Here is a 14,780-nt window from a genome sequence, read left to right as displayed (position 1 = left end):
TCGAGGGCCGTACTATAAGTTACGGACAGAGTTTTTTTCTCCCATCGATTTATGGGGTAAATATATCGATATATTTCATAAATCGATATATTTGTCGATATGTTTCATCGATATATAAATTTATCCATATATTTCATAAATCGAAGGGGAAAACGAGGATCCGTAACTTAGAGTACGGACCGAGAAGACGTTAGTAAGGTATTAATCATTATTATTTATTATTGCTTTCTTACTTTTCAACTTTTCTGGAAGAGTAAAGTAGGTTCCTTCACGAAATGTTTCGTATCGAGCAACGTTAACAAATGCATCCAAAATCCCTTCAATCACCCAGCCTGAACCTCATCGCGACCATGCGTCTATTTCACCTTTCCCTTGATCAGTGAAGCTATTAAGATGATTTCCGCAGAACATTCGAGCAATAATGGCAAAAAATAAGTTACCAAAAAAACTCATGGCATGGTAATATTTTGAATACAGTTAAGAAGAACTTATCGAGACTTAAGCTCTCAAGTTGAGCCCGCGAGACAAAATTGAACTTCAACTGAGTTATCCATATTTTAAATAAAACAGACGTTTCGCGTTAGTTAAAAGCACAATAACACACGCTTTAAGCATTCTTACGAGGTTTGACATTAACTTTCTCGAGAATGCTTGAGTTAATCACGAGGTTACATAGAGAAAAGAACTAAAGTGATTTGTTTTATTTAGTATTCCAAAATTTACCGTGCTATGAGTAGACGTTTAGTAAATAAGTTTTGCAGTTATTGCTCGAACTTTGAGTGGAATCCGTCTTAAATGCGTTGTTTATAGTTGCTTCATTGTTTCTGTGAAAAATGACAGGCTCATTTTGTTTGAAATAATTTTCCATGTATTGTGTCTCATTGTTTCTGACGATTGAAAGCTTTTCAAGTATCCCAAATTGTGTTTTAACACTTGTCAATCAGATTAGTAAATCTTTTTTTTTTTCTTTTTTGCCAAATTTAAGAAAATCAGCTTTGCATGGACAACCTTTTGGAACAGTCATTTTCCATACTCGAAGCCACCCGCTAACATTATTTCTAAGCAATTCAAAGTCGATGTATATCTCTCTGGCAGCCCTCACAGGCTCGAGAAGGCTCTTTTGTCTTTTGTTTTCATCCATAAAACAACTCCAGCACGTTAGACGAAAACCTTGAAGGAGCCATTTTGCCGTTTATGTAAGGGGCACATATTTGTTCAATAGAAAATAATTCTGGGACAAGATTGGCCTTTGTGAAATCGTGTTGTGCACCAGCGGGTTTTCCAAAGAAAAATTACACGGCTGGATAGATTTGAAAACGTACGCCATTGCATGACCTTGCGGCTACGCACACACAAGAGGGTTTCTGGGTCACTTTTATTTTCACGACCTCTGGGAGCTGAGATTAGGGAAAATAAAAGTGTCCAAGAACCCCCTTATGTATGTGTGTAGCCATGAGAAAATAATTCTTTAAATCACTGCGAAGTCAGATTATAAACGGACAGAATCGAAATAATACATTTGACAGAAACTGCGATTGTGGTGGTTTTGTGCTTGCCATCATGACACTCGCTTGACTGCGTAGGAGCTCAGGTCGGCCACAAACATTTTTGCTCAAAATGTCGCTCAACTTATATACTTTCTTCTGTAAAATTTTCCACTTTGGGGTTGAGTTATAATTTTATCTTTTCTTTGAATGAAAATGCTTTTTTCGAAAGCTATCTAGCGTCTACCACAATATTCTATGGATCTAAACAGGCTCAATTGACAAATTGACGTCCGTTTTTCATGCGTCTGTTCTGTTATTGATCGTGAATTCCGTCGTAACATTGTCAAAGTAGCTGTGGATCCACTGGGCGATAGCCGAGTGCATCCGCAGACTACTTTGACAATGTTATGACGAAATTTATTGTCAATAACAGGACAGACGCATAAAAAACTGACGTCAATTTGTTTTCTACAATAACAAATTGTCAAATTGTCCGCTCTCGCTCGTTGACGCATCGCATAAATTATAAATTCATGAGTATGTCCGATTTATTGACAGTGAAAATTAGCCAATGAGTGCGCGAGAATTGCTGCAGTTATTTTAAAAAGTAATATCGATGAGCTGAAGTCTCGAGTGGAATTCTTTGTGCCATTTTAGAAACGTCGCGGATGACTTCGAAAATCGTCCATCACCTTTTTTGTAAATTTAGTGAGATATGTGTTACAAATCTTGCTCTCTAATGACATAAGAGGTAAACCTTTGATTTGCCAATCGGAACTGAATAATTTTCTATTCCTTCGATTGTTCTCTAGCTTTCACCACATGTTCCAGTGATTTAAGAAATCTTTATGAGCATAACTGATAACCTGAGGTTGCGTGGGAGTCTTTGAGTCATTGTAGAAACATTTCATGACTTCGGCAAATCGTCCATCACCTTTTTTGTAAAATTATTGTTATATAGTGTAGAAAACAAAAACGGGACGGGACCAATTTTTAATCAGCTGGATAAAACACAACTTTTCGCAAAGTTAAAAAATTCTGTACATAGGGTTCCGAGTGACCTTAAATTTCAGAAAATTTAAGGTAGCTCTGTAATCAAGGGTGTTTTGTCCTAAGTTTGTCCTCTTTTTATAGGATCTAACATTATCTTTAAAGCAACCTGGTCGGTAGACTGGGTTATCAGTAGATTGGGTTATCAGTAGATTGGGCCATCAGTAGATTGGGCTATCAACTCTAAATTTGTCTTGTTTTTATAAGGACTTCATACATGTCATGAAAGTGACGTGGCCGATATGCAGCTGTCTAAAGTCTGTGTTGTATCATATTAGATGACGTCAGGTTATTTAGGAAAATGTTTTTCACCTTTTTTGTTCGAAATCTATTGTAATACGTGTTAACAAAACTTGCACTCCAAAAACATAAGAGCTGCACCTTTTGATTTGCCAATCGGAACTGAACAATTTATCAAGCAGCTCATTATAAATTATTGTGAGGTAAGAAGCTATCTTTTATACTGTGCCTAAGACAAAATAATAGGTTATCACCTCCAAGAGTAAATGTCAGTTGTAAGACCGAGAAATGTTCTCTGATAGAAACAGAGCTTATGTGGATTAACTACTTGCACCCGGTATTTGGTAATAAAGAGCAGGCAAGTCATCCACTGGAGAAAGAAATTTTAATTGAGGTGAAATTCAGGTTAACCTAAGATTATCATTTGCTCGCAGAAACTTGAGACTTGAAAGATAAAAAGTTAACACCCCTGGTGGATTACAGTGGTAAGTTGTCAGGTTCTAACATCGTCCTTTTTTTTTTCTTTAAAGCAACCTGGTTGGTTGATTAGACTATCATTAGATTGGGCTCTCAGTTTTACGTACGTATGTCCTGTTTTCACAAGGACTTGATAATTAAATGTCCGTGAAAAAGACCTGTGGGACATGCAGCTGGCTAAAGCTTACAGCCGAAGTAATAAAAGGAAATAGCAATTACCTTTCTTGTTAATATTGCCCTGTAGAGAGGAAGTTCAAGGAATTTAATTTACACTTACTTTTAACTTCCAGAAGACAATGTTCTTGTAATACCGAGAAATGATCTCTTATAGAAACAGAGCTTATGTGGATTACCTATTTGTACTATATTTTTAATAAATAGCAGGTAAGTCATCTATCGGAGAAAGAAATTTTAAACTGAGATCAAATTTAAGTTAACCTAAGACTGTCATTTGCCAGCAGAAAACTTGAGGATGGATAAATAAAAAGGTTAAGGCCTTTGGTGGGTATATGGGACCATCTGTGGTAAGTTACCAAGCTCTAATTTTGTCCTTTTGTAGGATCAAAAATATATCTTTAAAGCAAGCTGTTGGGTAGATTAGACTATCAGTAGACTGGACCATCACCTTCTTCTGTAAATTATCTATTTTAATATGTGATATAAAATTTGCACTTCAATGACATAACAGCTGCACCTTTTGATTTGCCAATCGGAACTGCATAGTTTATCAAGTAGCTCAATATAGATTTATCGTGAGGTAAGGAGCTATCTTTTAGACTGTGCCCGAGACAAGATATTAGCGGAGCTCCGGCGGAGCCCCATACCCATATAGGGAAGAAAAGGAAACCCATGAATTGATTTTCTCATGGTTATCATGGCTAGCGGTATTGCTCGTGGGCGCGTACGCACGACGGCGACGACGACGACGACGACGACGACGGAGTCGCGCAAGATGGCGGCCATTATGGGGCGCCGTTTGTAAATTTATTATTTAGACCGAGTTTATGCCATTTTCCCCTTATTTATAAATAATTGGAAATGCCACAAAATTTGTTCATAAATAAGGCACAAGAACTTGTCCGTTGATATGTAAATAATTATTTTAGGTACGTCCTGATTTATAAATAATCTTTTACCATAGAGTTATTATATATAAATAATAAACTAAACAACTTCAATTATTTATAAATCAGGTCATCTCTAAAATAGTTATTTACATATCATAAAGTTTGTAAATCCCATTATTTATAAATAAATTACTTCGCCGGGAGTGTAAATTAATTATTTATAGATAATGAACTTCACTAAGTGTGTAAATTCATTATTTAGAAATAATGAATTTCACCTCGCCGAGTGTAAATTTATTATTTATAAATAATGAACTTCATTGAGTGTGTAAATTCATTATTTAGAAATAATAAATGTCACCTCGCCGAGTGTAAATTTATTATTTATAAATAACGAACTTCATTGAGTGTGTAAATTCACTATTTAGAAATAATGAAGTTTCACCTCGCCGAGTGTAAATTTATTATTTAGAAATAATGAATTTAACCGTGTGTGTAAATTCACTATTTACAAATAATGAAGTTTCATCTCGCCGAGTGTAAATTTATTACTTCTAAATAATGAACTTCACTGAGTATGTAAATTCATTATTTAGACATAATGAAAGTATGAATGGCTGACCCAGCGTCTCTTGCCCGATCGATCTCGGAGGTTGTTTCTCGCGCCATAAGTGAGACAGTTAATGCTGCCCTTGCTCAGGTAGGTATGCAGCCTGAAATTCAGCAGCGGCGGATCTGGGTGAGGGGCCCGGGAACCCGTTCCCCCCACCCCACGCTTCAAATATCTATTATGTCGTTCTTATTCACTCAACAATTCGGCAGCTCACACTGCAACAGGAACAACTACTCAAAGGCCGAGGTAACAGGTACATTTTAAGAAAAGAAACTGCTGCATGAAGAAAATAAAAATCGCTTGGCGTGTTAAGTGAAAGGTCTGATTTCTATTGAAATAGACCTTTTTCGCCTGGGCGGTTTGTTGTTCCATTACAGACCACCATCTAAAAATTATTTTTTCATATACGCGCAACTATTTGAAAATTTGAAAGGAAGAATTTTCAAGAGTATCATCACATGGTCTGAAATGGGGCAACAAACCGCCCAGTCGAAAAAGGTCTATTCAACAATGGTTTAAATGTAAATTAATTTAGCTTTCCACGTGTACGATCTTTGGACTTGCCTGGAACAGACATGCTTAGCCGTGACTTGATCAAGCCAAACAAAGTGTGTCACACAGCTATCCGTCCAAAGGTCACAAAGGTCACAAAGAATTTAACCTGCGAGCAGGCTCACGTTTGAGTCAAACGCACGAGTGACGAAGAGGAATAGCGATCGGCGGGAAAGAAGCGCCAAGAAAGTGACTTTCTCCTCTTGCGGCTTCGCCCGTCGATTTCTCGCTCTCAGCTACGCCGAGCGCGTTTGTACTCCAACGCGAGCCTGTTCGCAGGCTACAAAGAATTATCTGAGCAAGTAAATACATTATTCGATTTCCCGATTTTAAAAGCTCTGCATTTTCTTCATGCAGCAATTTCTTGTCTTAAAATTTACCTGTTACCTCGGCCTTTGAGTAGTTGTTGTCGTTGTCGTTGTTCCTGTTGCAGTGTGAGCTGCCGAACTGTTGAGTGAATAAGAACTACACAATAGATATTTGAAGCGTGATTCTCGCTTAAACGCAATTATTCAAAATAAGGGGGAGGCGGAGGGGGAGCCTCCCCTGGATCTGTCACTGCTGAATTTCAGGCTACATACCGCCGCCGTTACCTACTTGAGCAAGGGTAGCATTAACTGTCTCACTTATAGCGCGAGAAACAGCCTCCGAAATCGATCGGGCAAGAGACGCTGGGTCAGCCATTCATACTTTCATTATTTCTAAATAATGAATTTACATACTCAGTGAAGTTCATTATTTCTAAGTAACAAATTTACACTCGGCGAGATGAGACTTCATTATTTCTAAATAATTAATTTCTAAATAATGAATTTACACACTCAGTTAAGTTCATTATTTCTAAACAATAAATTTACACTCGGCGAGATGAAAGTTCATTATTTCTAAATAATGAATTTACATACTCGGTGAACTTCATCATTTATAAATAATAAATTTACACTCGGCAAGGTGAAATTCATTTCTAAATAATGAATTTACACAGTCAGTGAAGTTAATTATTTATAAACAATAAACTTACATTCAGCGAAATGAAACTTCATTATTTGTAAATAATGAATTTAGACTCCCGGCGAAATAATTTATTTATAAATAATAAGATTTACAAACTTTATGATATGTAAATAACCATTTGAGAGATGACCTGATTTATAAATAATTGAAGTTGTGTAGTTTATTATTTATATATCATAACTCTATGGTAAAAGATTATTTATAAATCAGGACGTACCTAAAATAATTATTTACATATCAACGGACAAGTTCTTGTGTCTTATTTATAAACAAATTTTGTGGCATTTCCAATTATTTATAAATAAGGGGAAAATGGCATAAACTCGGTCTAAATAATAAATTTACAAACGGCGCCCCATACCATAGGCCATACTCCAGCTAATAGGTTGACAGAGACATGCACCCTCAGTTGGTAGCGGGTGAATGCCATTTTTCTTGGCGGGATTTTTAAAGAAAAACGATAGTGGAGGTTGATTTAATATTTTTAAGACAGAGTTGCGCTGAAGCAAAAGACAGAAAGCAAGAATTAACAGGCAAAGAAGTAGCGAAGAAGATCGCGAAAAAGACTGAGCGGGCCAGCGCTGGGGAAGGAGGCGAAACAGTACTGAACAATGCCGTGAATTATAGCTAGTCAAGGGCTAGAGAAAGGAGGTGAAATAATACCGAACAATGCCGTGAACCAAAGCTAACGAGGGCTATAGAAAGGAGGCGAAAGTACCCGACAAATTGATTCAGAAGACTGCCGAACTCCCCATGGCCAAGTTCAAAATTCGCGCGAACGCGATGCTGTGCAGCCGTGCAAGAAAATTCAAAAGTCACCTGATTTGGTCAGGTGATGAACATTAGAGAAATCAAACGTACCCGAGTGTTTTAGAGAAATTGCAAAACAGTAAACGTAGCGGAAAGAAGTGGTTGATTCGTTGCTCTATCGAAAATATAACTTCAGTTTAGTCTTCACAACTTTTGCTGCAAGTTTCTGCCTGGAAGATTTACACTGGCCGAACTGAATTGCCAACTTGCGGTAAGTGACTTTTGTTGTTGCGTTTGGTATGAAAATTAACAAGTTTCCTCGGCGATATAAGCTTATTTTCAATTGGATCCATTAAGAGTCTTCCTTATTTGAAGCCATGCTGTAAGAGATTTTAAAAATTGCATCGTTTTGATTTCGCTCGTCTCTAAACAATAACACGTGGGTCGCTTTGGAGGTTGCTGTAAGTTGTAAACAAATTATGTTTTCTATCGATTTTCGTCGTCAATTTAAGCTTATAACCTCACATCTAAAAATAAGCTTAACCAAAATCATACTTGTAAACACGGCCGGGCGAGTTTTGAAGTTTTCTCTGATTTAGTTAGCACTGCCGCTTCGTAGACTGCTAAAATTTGTTCTTCTGTTGTTGAAAACTGAACCAAGAAAGGTCTACAAACCATTTTAAGCCGAAGCGAACAGGATTTGCTAAATTTACTTTTGTTCCTATGTGAATATTTGCATATTGTGATTACAAAGTATGGAGATTTCCTCGTTTTGTTAGTTCAATTTATTCGGTTTGGCGAAATGCTTTTGTGAATTCCGAGGTTAAATTGGTTGAAGACTGGTAAAGCTACTGCCAATAAAATGACTGCATAGCTAAATTAAGCCGTCGGCAAAAATACAGACTCCCAGTAATATTCAAATTTAAGCGTGAATAATTTTTCAACTTTAACACCGCAAGCTTAAACGAATTTTCTTTATCCTCTCTTTTATTCGGTCACCGTTCATTGAAAAGGGATTTGCTGTTGATACTCGAGCTCAGATGTAGTGATATGCATCTTGTGTTTATAATGTAGATTTCCTCGTTTTATTTTGTTGTCTGTCCAATTAGTTCGGTTTGGTGAAATGCTTATATAGTCCAAAATGTCGAGTAGACGATTATGCATGGCAATCCTGTCTGCAAATAAAGCTCTGCTTTGATTTTGATTGGCTATTTCATGTTATTTATGCCATTGCTTTTGGTTGGGGGTACATTGACCGTATTTTGTTAATAAGAGGTTATTCCCCAATGCGGTATTTACACTTAACATGGAAATGTTCCAAAAAAGTGAGATAGTACTAATTAACTCGGTAAATTGAACAGTGTAATAGAAGTTCTTGCCCTGACCATTTCTCAGTAATAAGAATAACTTTTACATACATATATACACAATTTAGTTGGAGAGAGCACTCTCCTATCTCCACTCTCTCTCTCTTTGCTCTCTTCTTCACACTAATTTTTTATTTACTAACTTATTAAATGAATGTCACTGACTGTTTTCTTTGTTGTGCATGCATACTTTTTTGCTGGTCGAAGAAAGTTTCAGTTTCTTCCTGGCTGTACAGTTTCCTTTCTCCTGTCCTGTACCAATTTGTTTGTGATATAACTTCGTGAATTCTCTATTCTCCTTAAATTTTATCTCATCAGGTTGATAGAATGCACTCTCAGAGTGTTCCATCATTGTCTTCAGTCGCTACAATTTTCCAGAAAAAAGCAATAGTTTTCTTAATTTCCTTTTACTTTGTGTTAGGACTTTTTAGCATGCCTGTAATTGACCCATGGGCATTACGGGAGAATATTTTTCAAGTAAAGAATTACATTCGTTTTGGTGTTGAGTATTTTAAATTGTTATGAATTAGGCATTTCTTTTTATTTTTTATATTTTTTATTTTAGTCGCACAAAATGTTTTATGGTTTTACCGAGGTATACCATGTAAATGTAAATAATGCACTGGAATTGGCCAATCAGAGTGTGCATTATATCGGCTTTAAACACAAACCACATATAAATGACTCATATGTAAATGATATTTTTATTACAGAGAACTGGACAGGGCAAGAACTTCTCCTTCTTTTGTGAATTTATATATTAATTCCTCTCAGTGCTGTCAAAATGTCTCAGGAACCTTCATTTCTGATAATCTATTATTTTCCACCATACCTACAGCACAGAAGCTCACCAAATCCTAACTGATAACTAACATGTGTGTATCTCTAGCCTTTGCTGTGTGCTACATGTATATTCTGTTATCCTGCCTTAACTGCTAGGAAAAAAGTTTGGCAGAACTGTTTCAACAGTTTCACTTAAATTGATTTCCAGTAACAGTGCTACATGTAGCAGTGTTATTGAGTGTGAACTTTATGGAGGATTTTAAATTTTTATTTTTTTATGATTACAGACGACAACAAAATATACATGTGTATACATAAACTGATGTTGGTGTTGGTTACAAACCATAGTTCATAATAGTCATCCTATTACAGGTAAGGGGGAAACGTTCAGAGAGTTTAGAACATTTCTTCCCCCAGCACACCTTCTGTCTATAGGTGCAATAATTGAGAGGTTATATATATGTACGAAGAGTAATGTAAAGTTACTGTATAAACTTAGCATTAAAATCTGACATTTGAACGCCTCCTTTGCTAAAATTAGTCATGATTTAATTGTTATCACTCCCTGTGAATTCATAGAGATTCCAGAGGCAAATTATAACCTAATGTGGAAGTCCTGTCTTCAAGTGAGGGAAAATGACACAAAAGAGTTACAATGAAAGTAAAGAGAATTGTGAATGTTGATATGGTGTTCATTATACATCATGTAAAGGTATTTGGTGAGTGCCAAAGGCATAACATTTCATGTATTGCTTTTTCAGGACAAATTATATAACAGTGATGTTTTAAAAGGTGTGATCAGAAAAATAATGAGTACATTGTCCAGGCAGCATCAGTTTATGGACAGCATATGCAGACAGTAAGAGGAACTGTAAGCACTACCATGTAAGTTAGTTTTATGCTTATGACTTCTTGTTCTTGAATTTTGTGTCATTTCATCACAAGAATAGGTAGCGAAAGATGCAATAGTTGTTGCAATATATTTTTGAAGGAAAACTTATAAGTCTGCCTATGCTGGATAACAGCCATGTGTAAACTGAATGTGAAGCAAACCATATGTTAAATATGGGGCAACCCTAAAACCCAGAAACCGGAATCCGGAATCTGGAACCAAAAACCGGAATCCAGAAACTGGAAACTGGAATCCACAAATCAAAGAAAATAAGTTCTTCAAATACGCGAAAATTGTTTTGCTTAGCTTTTCGACTGTAAAAAGTAAGCTGCCAAGTAAAAAGGACCTCAAACTTAACCTTTTTTGAAACAAAAATTCCCCGTCTGTTGAAATTGTGCAACCGTTATTTTTAGTGAGGGCTATGATTATGAGAATCTCAGTAAAGTGCGTCTTAATTTTATTCCAAGCACCTCGAGAGTGTCTAAAATAAGCTTGCTGGTAATTGCCATTTTGTTTAATAAGTGATCTTCAATTTACCGGAAGTATAAATTTATCCTTTATGTCTAGTACGTACTGAACAAGATAGAAAATGTCATAGAGAACAGGATATCCATCAGTGGCAGCTCCCTGTACATTGACGGTCACGCCCCCCAATTTCGAAGTCCAAGGGCTAACCCGTCTGGTCTAAATATGAAATTTGATTTTTCCAACAGATACGAGACCAATTCCAGATTAACACAATTTCCACACTGATACTGTGACAAATCAGCATTTCATATTCTTGGCGGCCATCATATTAAAACAATTTGTAGAAATGTTGCACACTTACTTCCGTCTGCTTCTCACTTGCTGACAGATCAGACCACATGCTGTTCAAAGATGCTGAAAGACTGCCAGAAACTCACTGCAATAGCCTATAATAGCTTGTTGTTAATGTGCTGCTCACCAGTCTTCTCAGAGCAATTTGATCTAGACAAGAACCGGGCTCTCACCAGGGCCAGCTTGAACAAAAGATGGGTAACTTAGCCTATGAGCAGGCTCTCGTGTTTGGGCTGGGGGTGTGAGTAGCAAAGCCGCATGAAGGCTCTTGGTGACATGCCAATGCAGAAAAACACTAGACACCTATTTAGCCTGCTCAGACAATAGAGACAGATACTAGAGCCTGCTCGCAGGCTATGAGTAACTCTATCCACCCAAAAAATCAGTAACCCTGACTGGATAGTGATGTACCCAATGAATAGCTTTATGCAGCTTTTGAACGACGGGGCCAGATATATAGCTAAGGGTTGTTCAGAACTAGTCAATAATTTTTTAGCAATTACAGTCTGTGGCTGAAGTAAAGCCAAGAAAATAAATAACAACAAAATGATTTTTGCTCATATTTATTTATTAGGCATTTCTGAAGTGAATTATTTCTATCATCATTCATAATATCTGAATTCCAGATTCTGGTTTTTGGTTCCAGATTCTGGATTCCAGATTCTGGATTCCGGATTTCGGTTTCCAAATTCAGTGTTTTAGGGTTGCCCCAGATGAAGTATGTGCATATGTTAATCTTGAATAATCTGAAATTTCAGAGAGTTTAAAAATATCATATCATATCTGTGATGGTTCTGAGGTGGAGGGCTGTTACATGTACATGTAAATGTCTCATGCACGATTTTTCACTCATTATGATTCAGGTGCAAATAGTTTCGTATCTGTTGATGTGCAACAATCTACACCAATATTTCAACCTAATAATGTACAGTGTATATTAATTAACCAAATTATGCTGTTTGTTTTTAGTTGGCCAGTGCTACTACATAGTAATGTGATGTTGAAGTGCACAAATTTACAAACACGCCCAGTGTCAACTTGTCAAATACATGTATATGAACTGGCCAGACAGTGTAGATTACAAAATTCTCTGAAAGGTAAGATGTTTCTTAAACATTATTTTGTAATTAATGATTTCTCAGACATTGTTTTCTTCAAGAAAAGATTCATACCCCACATGGAGGTTTTTTCTCTATTAGAGCTCTTGATTCCTGATACTTTAATTTGGAATTTCTAAAGACTGGCCGTGAATGGGTGTTGGGTGTGAATATCTTCTGGAACTGCACATTCATTCACTGAGTAAGCAAGAACATCAGTATTTATCCTGACAAACTCTGATTTTCTTCTGGAAGCTGAACTCATATACAGTTGTGCAGTTATATGTACAACCAAACAGCCTGGATGACCCTGTGATTGGGACTGTGCACATTGTTGTAACCATCAATGTTCCAGTTGCTTGTTTGAAGCAAATTGCATTTGCTCTCGAAAGCAAGTGGCGAAGTTCATAACAGTTATGTAAGTTTGCTTTGTATCTCAGGGCAGAGCCTGCCACAGTGAAAGTTGGAGTACCAACCCCTAGCATTTGATTCACTACTAACACTCAGTAAACAGCTAACAATGAAGTACACTGTATATCAAAGAAAGGAATTACATGCCTGTTCCTGTCAGTCAATATATGAACAGGTTACAGATGGGGAGCCTGTATTAACACATCAAAGATTTTCAAAGCAACCATGGCCTGGTGAGATATTTCTGAGGTAATATAAATTTAAGGTCCTTATGATTGCTTATAGGCATTGATTTTTATTGTAAACAATATCTTACTGAGTGTATTTTTCTTGTGTGCTAATTGTTGGAGAACACAGAGGTCACTGTTATGACAGAGATATTAATTTGTGAAAAGTTCTATAAACAAATGCATCTGGGAACAAATTAATTTATCATGGATGCAGCTTCTGAGAGATCCCCAATATTAATGGAACATACACTGTTCATACAGTACATGTAAAAGAGTTTAGTAATTCATTACTTATGATTGTAATGCTTTGTTTGGTTTCTCTGTATTTACAGACAACTTGATGGGATTATAAATTCTGCACCAAGTTCTTTGAATAAACTGACTTGGAGGTTCAGTTCTGCAACCCATCCTGTTTGTAGTAATATCATAGCTGCAACATTGTGACAGATACACTGCATTACATTATTAAGAAACACATATTAACTAATTGTTTTTACGTGCCTGTTAATTTAATCAGTTTTTCTTAGAGATAATTTACTCATGGTTTATTTAAATAATTGGCTTTTTGGCTTTAAAATGATATTTATTGAGCTTTTAAATCAATTTTGTGATAATCTACATTGGACATGGCATAAATTGATATTTTGCCAACATGAAATGGAGAACTGGGTCTTAAGCAAAGTTGCAGGCTTAGCATTTTTGTAGAAAGAAAGGGTTGAGAAATTTGTGACATTCTACAGACAGCCTTGCCATTCGCAATGTCCGATAAGGTTAATTTGTTCCATTCTGTTGTAGAAATAGTGTTCTCTAATTTATAAATTATTTCAATCTGTTGTTTAAACGATTGCCTTATAACCCCATGTCTGGCTTTGGTGCATGTAGGATATTGATGTATTTTTTATCCATTTTGCTGTAAATTATCTTAATAGATGTGTCAATCAAAACATATCTTGGATATGCTGGGCTCTTCTGACAAATGTACCTATGCCTCATAACCTTTGAGTGCATTTGGCTGTGTAGTGCAGACGAAATACATGTACATAATATAACTTCCTCTTAGCTCACTGATAATTCTTGGTGTAATTTAATCATAGCAAAATTAATCAATGGAACCCAATCGCAGCTCTTGTAGTCCACAATGCCAGTCGAGAAAAAGAACAAATCACATTGAAATTGAATAATAAAATTATTATTAGAAGCCTATGCAAGTATTCATGATCAGCAAAAAAAAAAATATCGTAATTACCATTCATGCGAGGGTGATTTTGCTTATTGCAAACCCTTCTAGCAGGAGGAGACTCCATACAATAGTGAAGATGGCTAAATGTATCTTTGGGGACAAGTTAGAAAACAAAACTTTCCAACTTTTCACATATGTATACTGTTTTGGTATTTTTGTGAGATTTCATTTGGTAGAGATTCAGGGACTGAGTATATTGTAACCACTACATTTCAATCAGTCCCCACAACAAAAAAATGTGTAAAGTTCTTTTGTGTGGGAGTCCCCATGTTAACAAAGGAAGAATATAATGATTAATAACAATGCCTTGTCTTTCTGAATAAGGTAGGAAAGAACAAGAAATGCCACCAAAAAGCACAGAAGACAGTTCTGTTATGTGATCAAGATTTTTGGTAGCTTCCCAGAAATCCTTGAAATCGTGGCTCTATATTTCATAATCACACCATCTTACACCTCGATCTGCTGATGTAATACTAGTTCCGGCTGAAACTATTAAATCATTCGCAATTTACCTCATACATGTTGGATTATTTTCATTAGCAACAACATTCCGAAAAATAACTGAGGAGCTCCGCTTTTAGGCTGGCCTAAATCTATATATTGGTTTAAACTACTATGATTTCCAAGAGACAATCTTCTAATAAGACCGAGAAATGATCTGTTATAGAAACAGAGCGTGCGTGGATTAACC

At 36.2% G+C, this 14,780-nt stretch overlaps 1 long non-coding RNA gene across 2 annotated transcripts; it reads left to right on the top strand.

The window, feature by feature from the left end:
* The first annotated feature begins 6,872 nt into the window (after positions 1 to 6,872).
* LOC145496902 (uncharacterized) lies at positions 6,873 to 13,439 on the top strand. Of its 2 annotated transcripts, XR_014050618.1 has the most exons (4): positions 6,873 to 7,521; positions 9,688 to 9,772; positions 10,162 to 10,285; positions 12,081 to 13,436. It is a non-coding gene; the product is annotated as an uncharacterized LOC145496902 (long non-coding RNA). The 2 variants fall into 2 exon arrangements; XR_014050617.1 differs by having other exon boundaries at positions 9,688 to 10,285; positions 12,081 to 13,439.
* The last annotated feature ends 1,341 nt before the right edge of the window (positions 13,440 to 14,780 follow it).

This window comes from Orbicella franksi, chromosome 9 (assembly GCF_964199315.1).
Source record: "Orbicella franksi chromosome 9, jaOrbFran1.1, whole genome shotgun sequence".
In the NCBI taxonomy this organism is placed as follows: Eukaryota; Metazoa; Cnidaria; class Anthozoa; order Scleractinia; family Merulinidae; genus Orbicella; species Orbicella franksi.
This window is presented reverse-complemented; position numbering and strand designations above follow the sequence as displayed.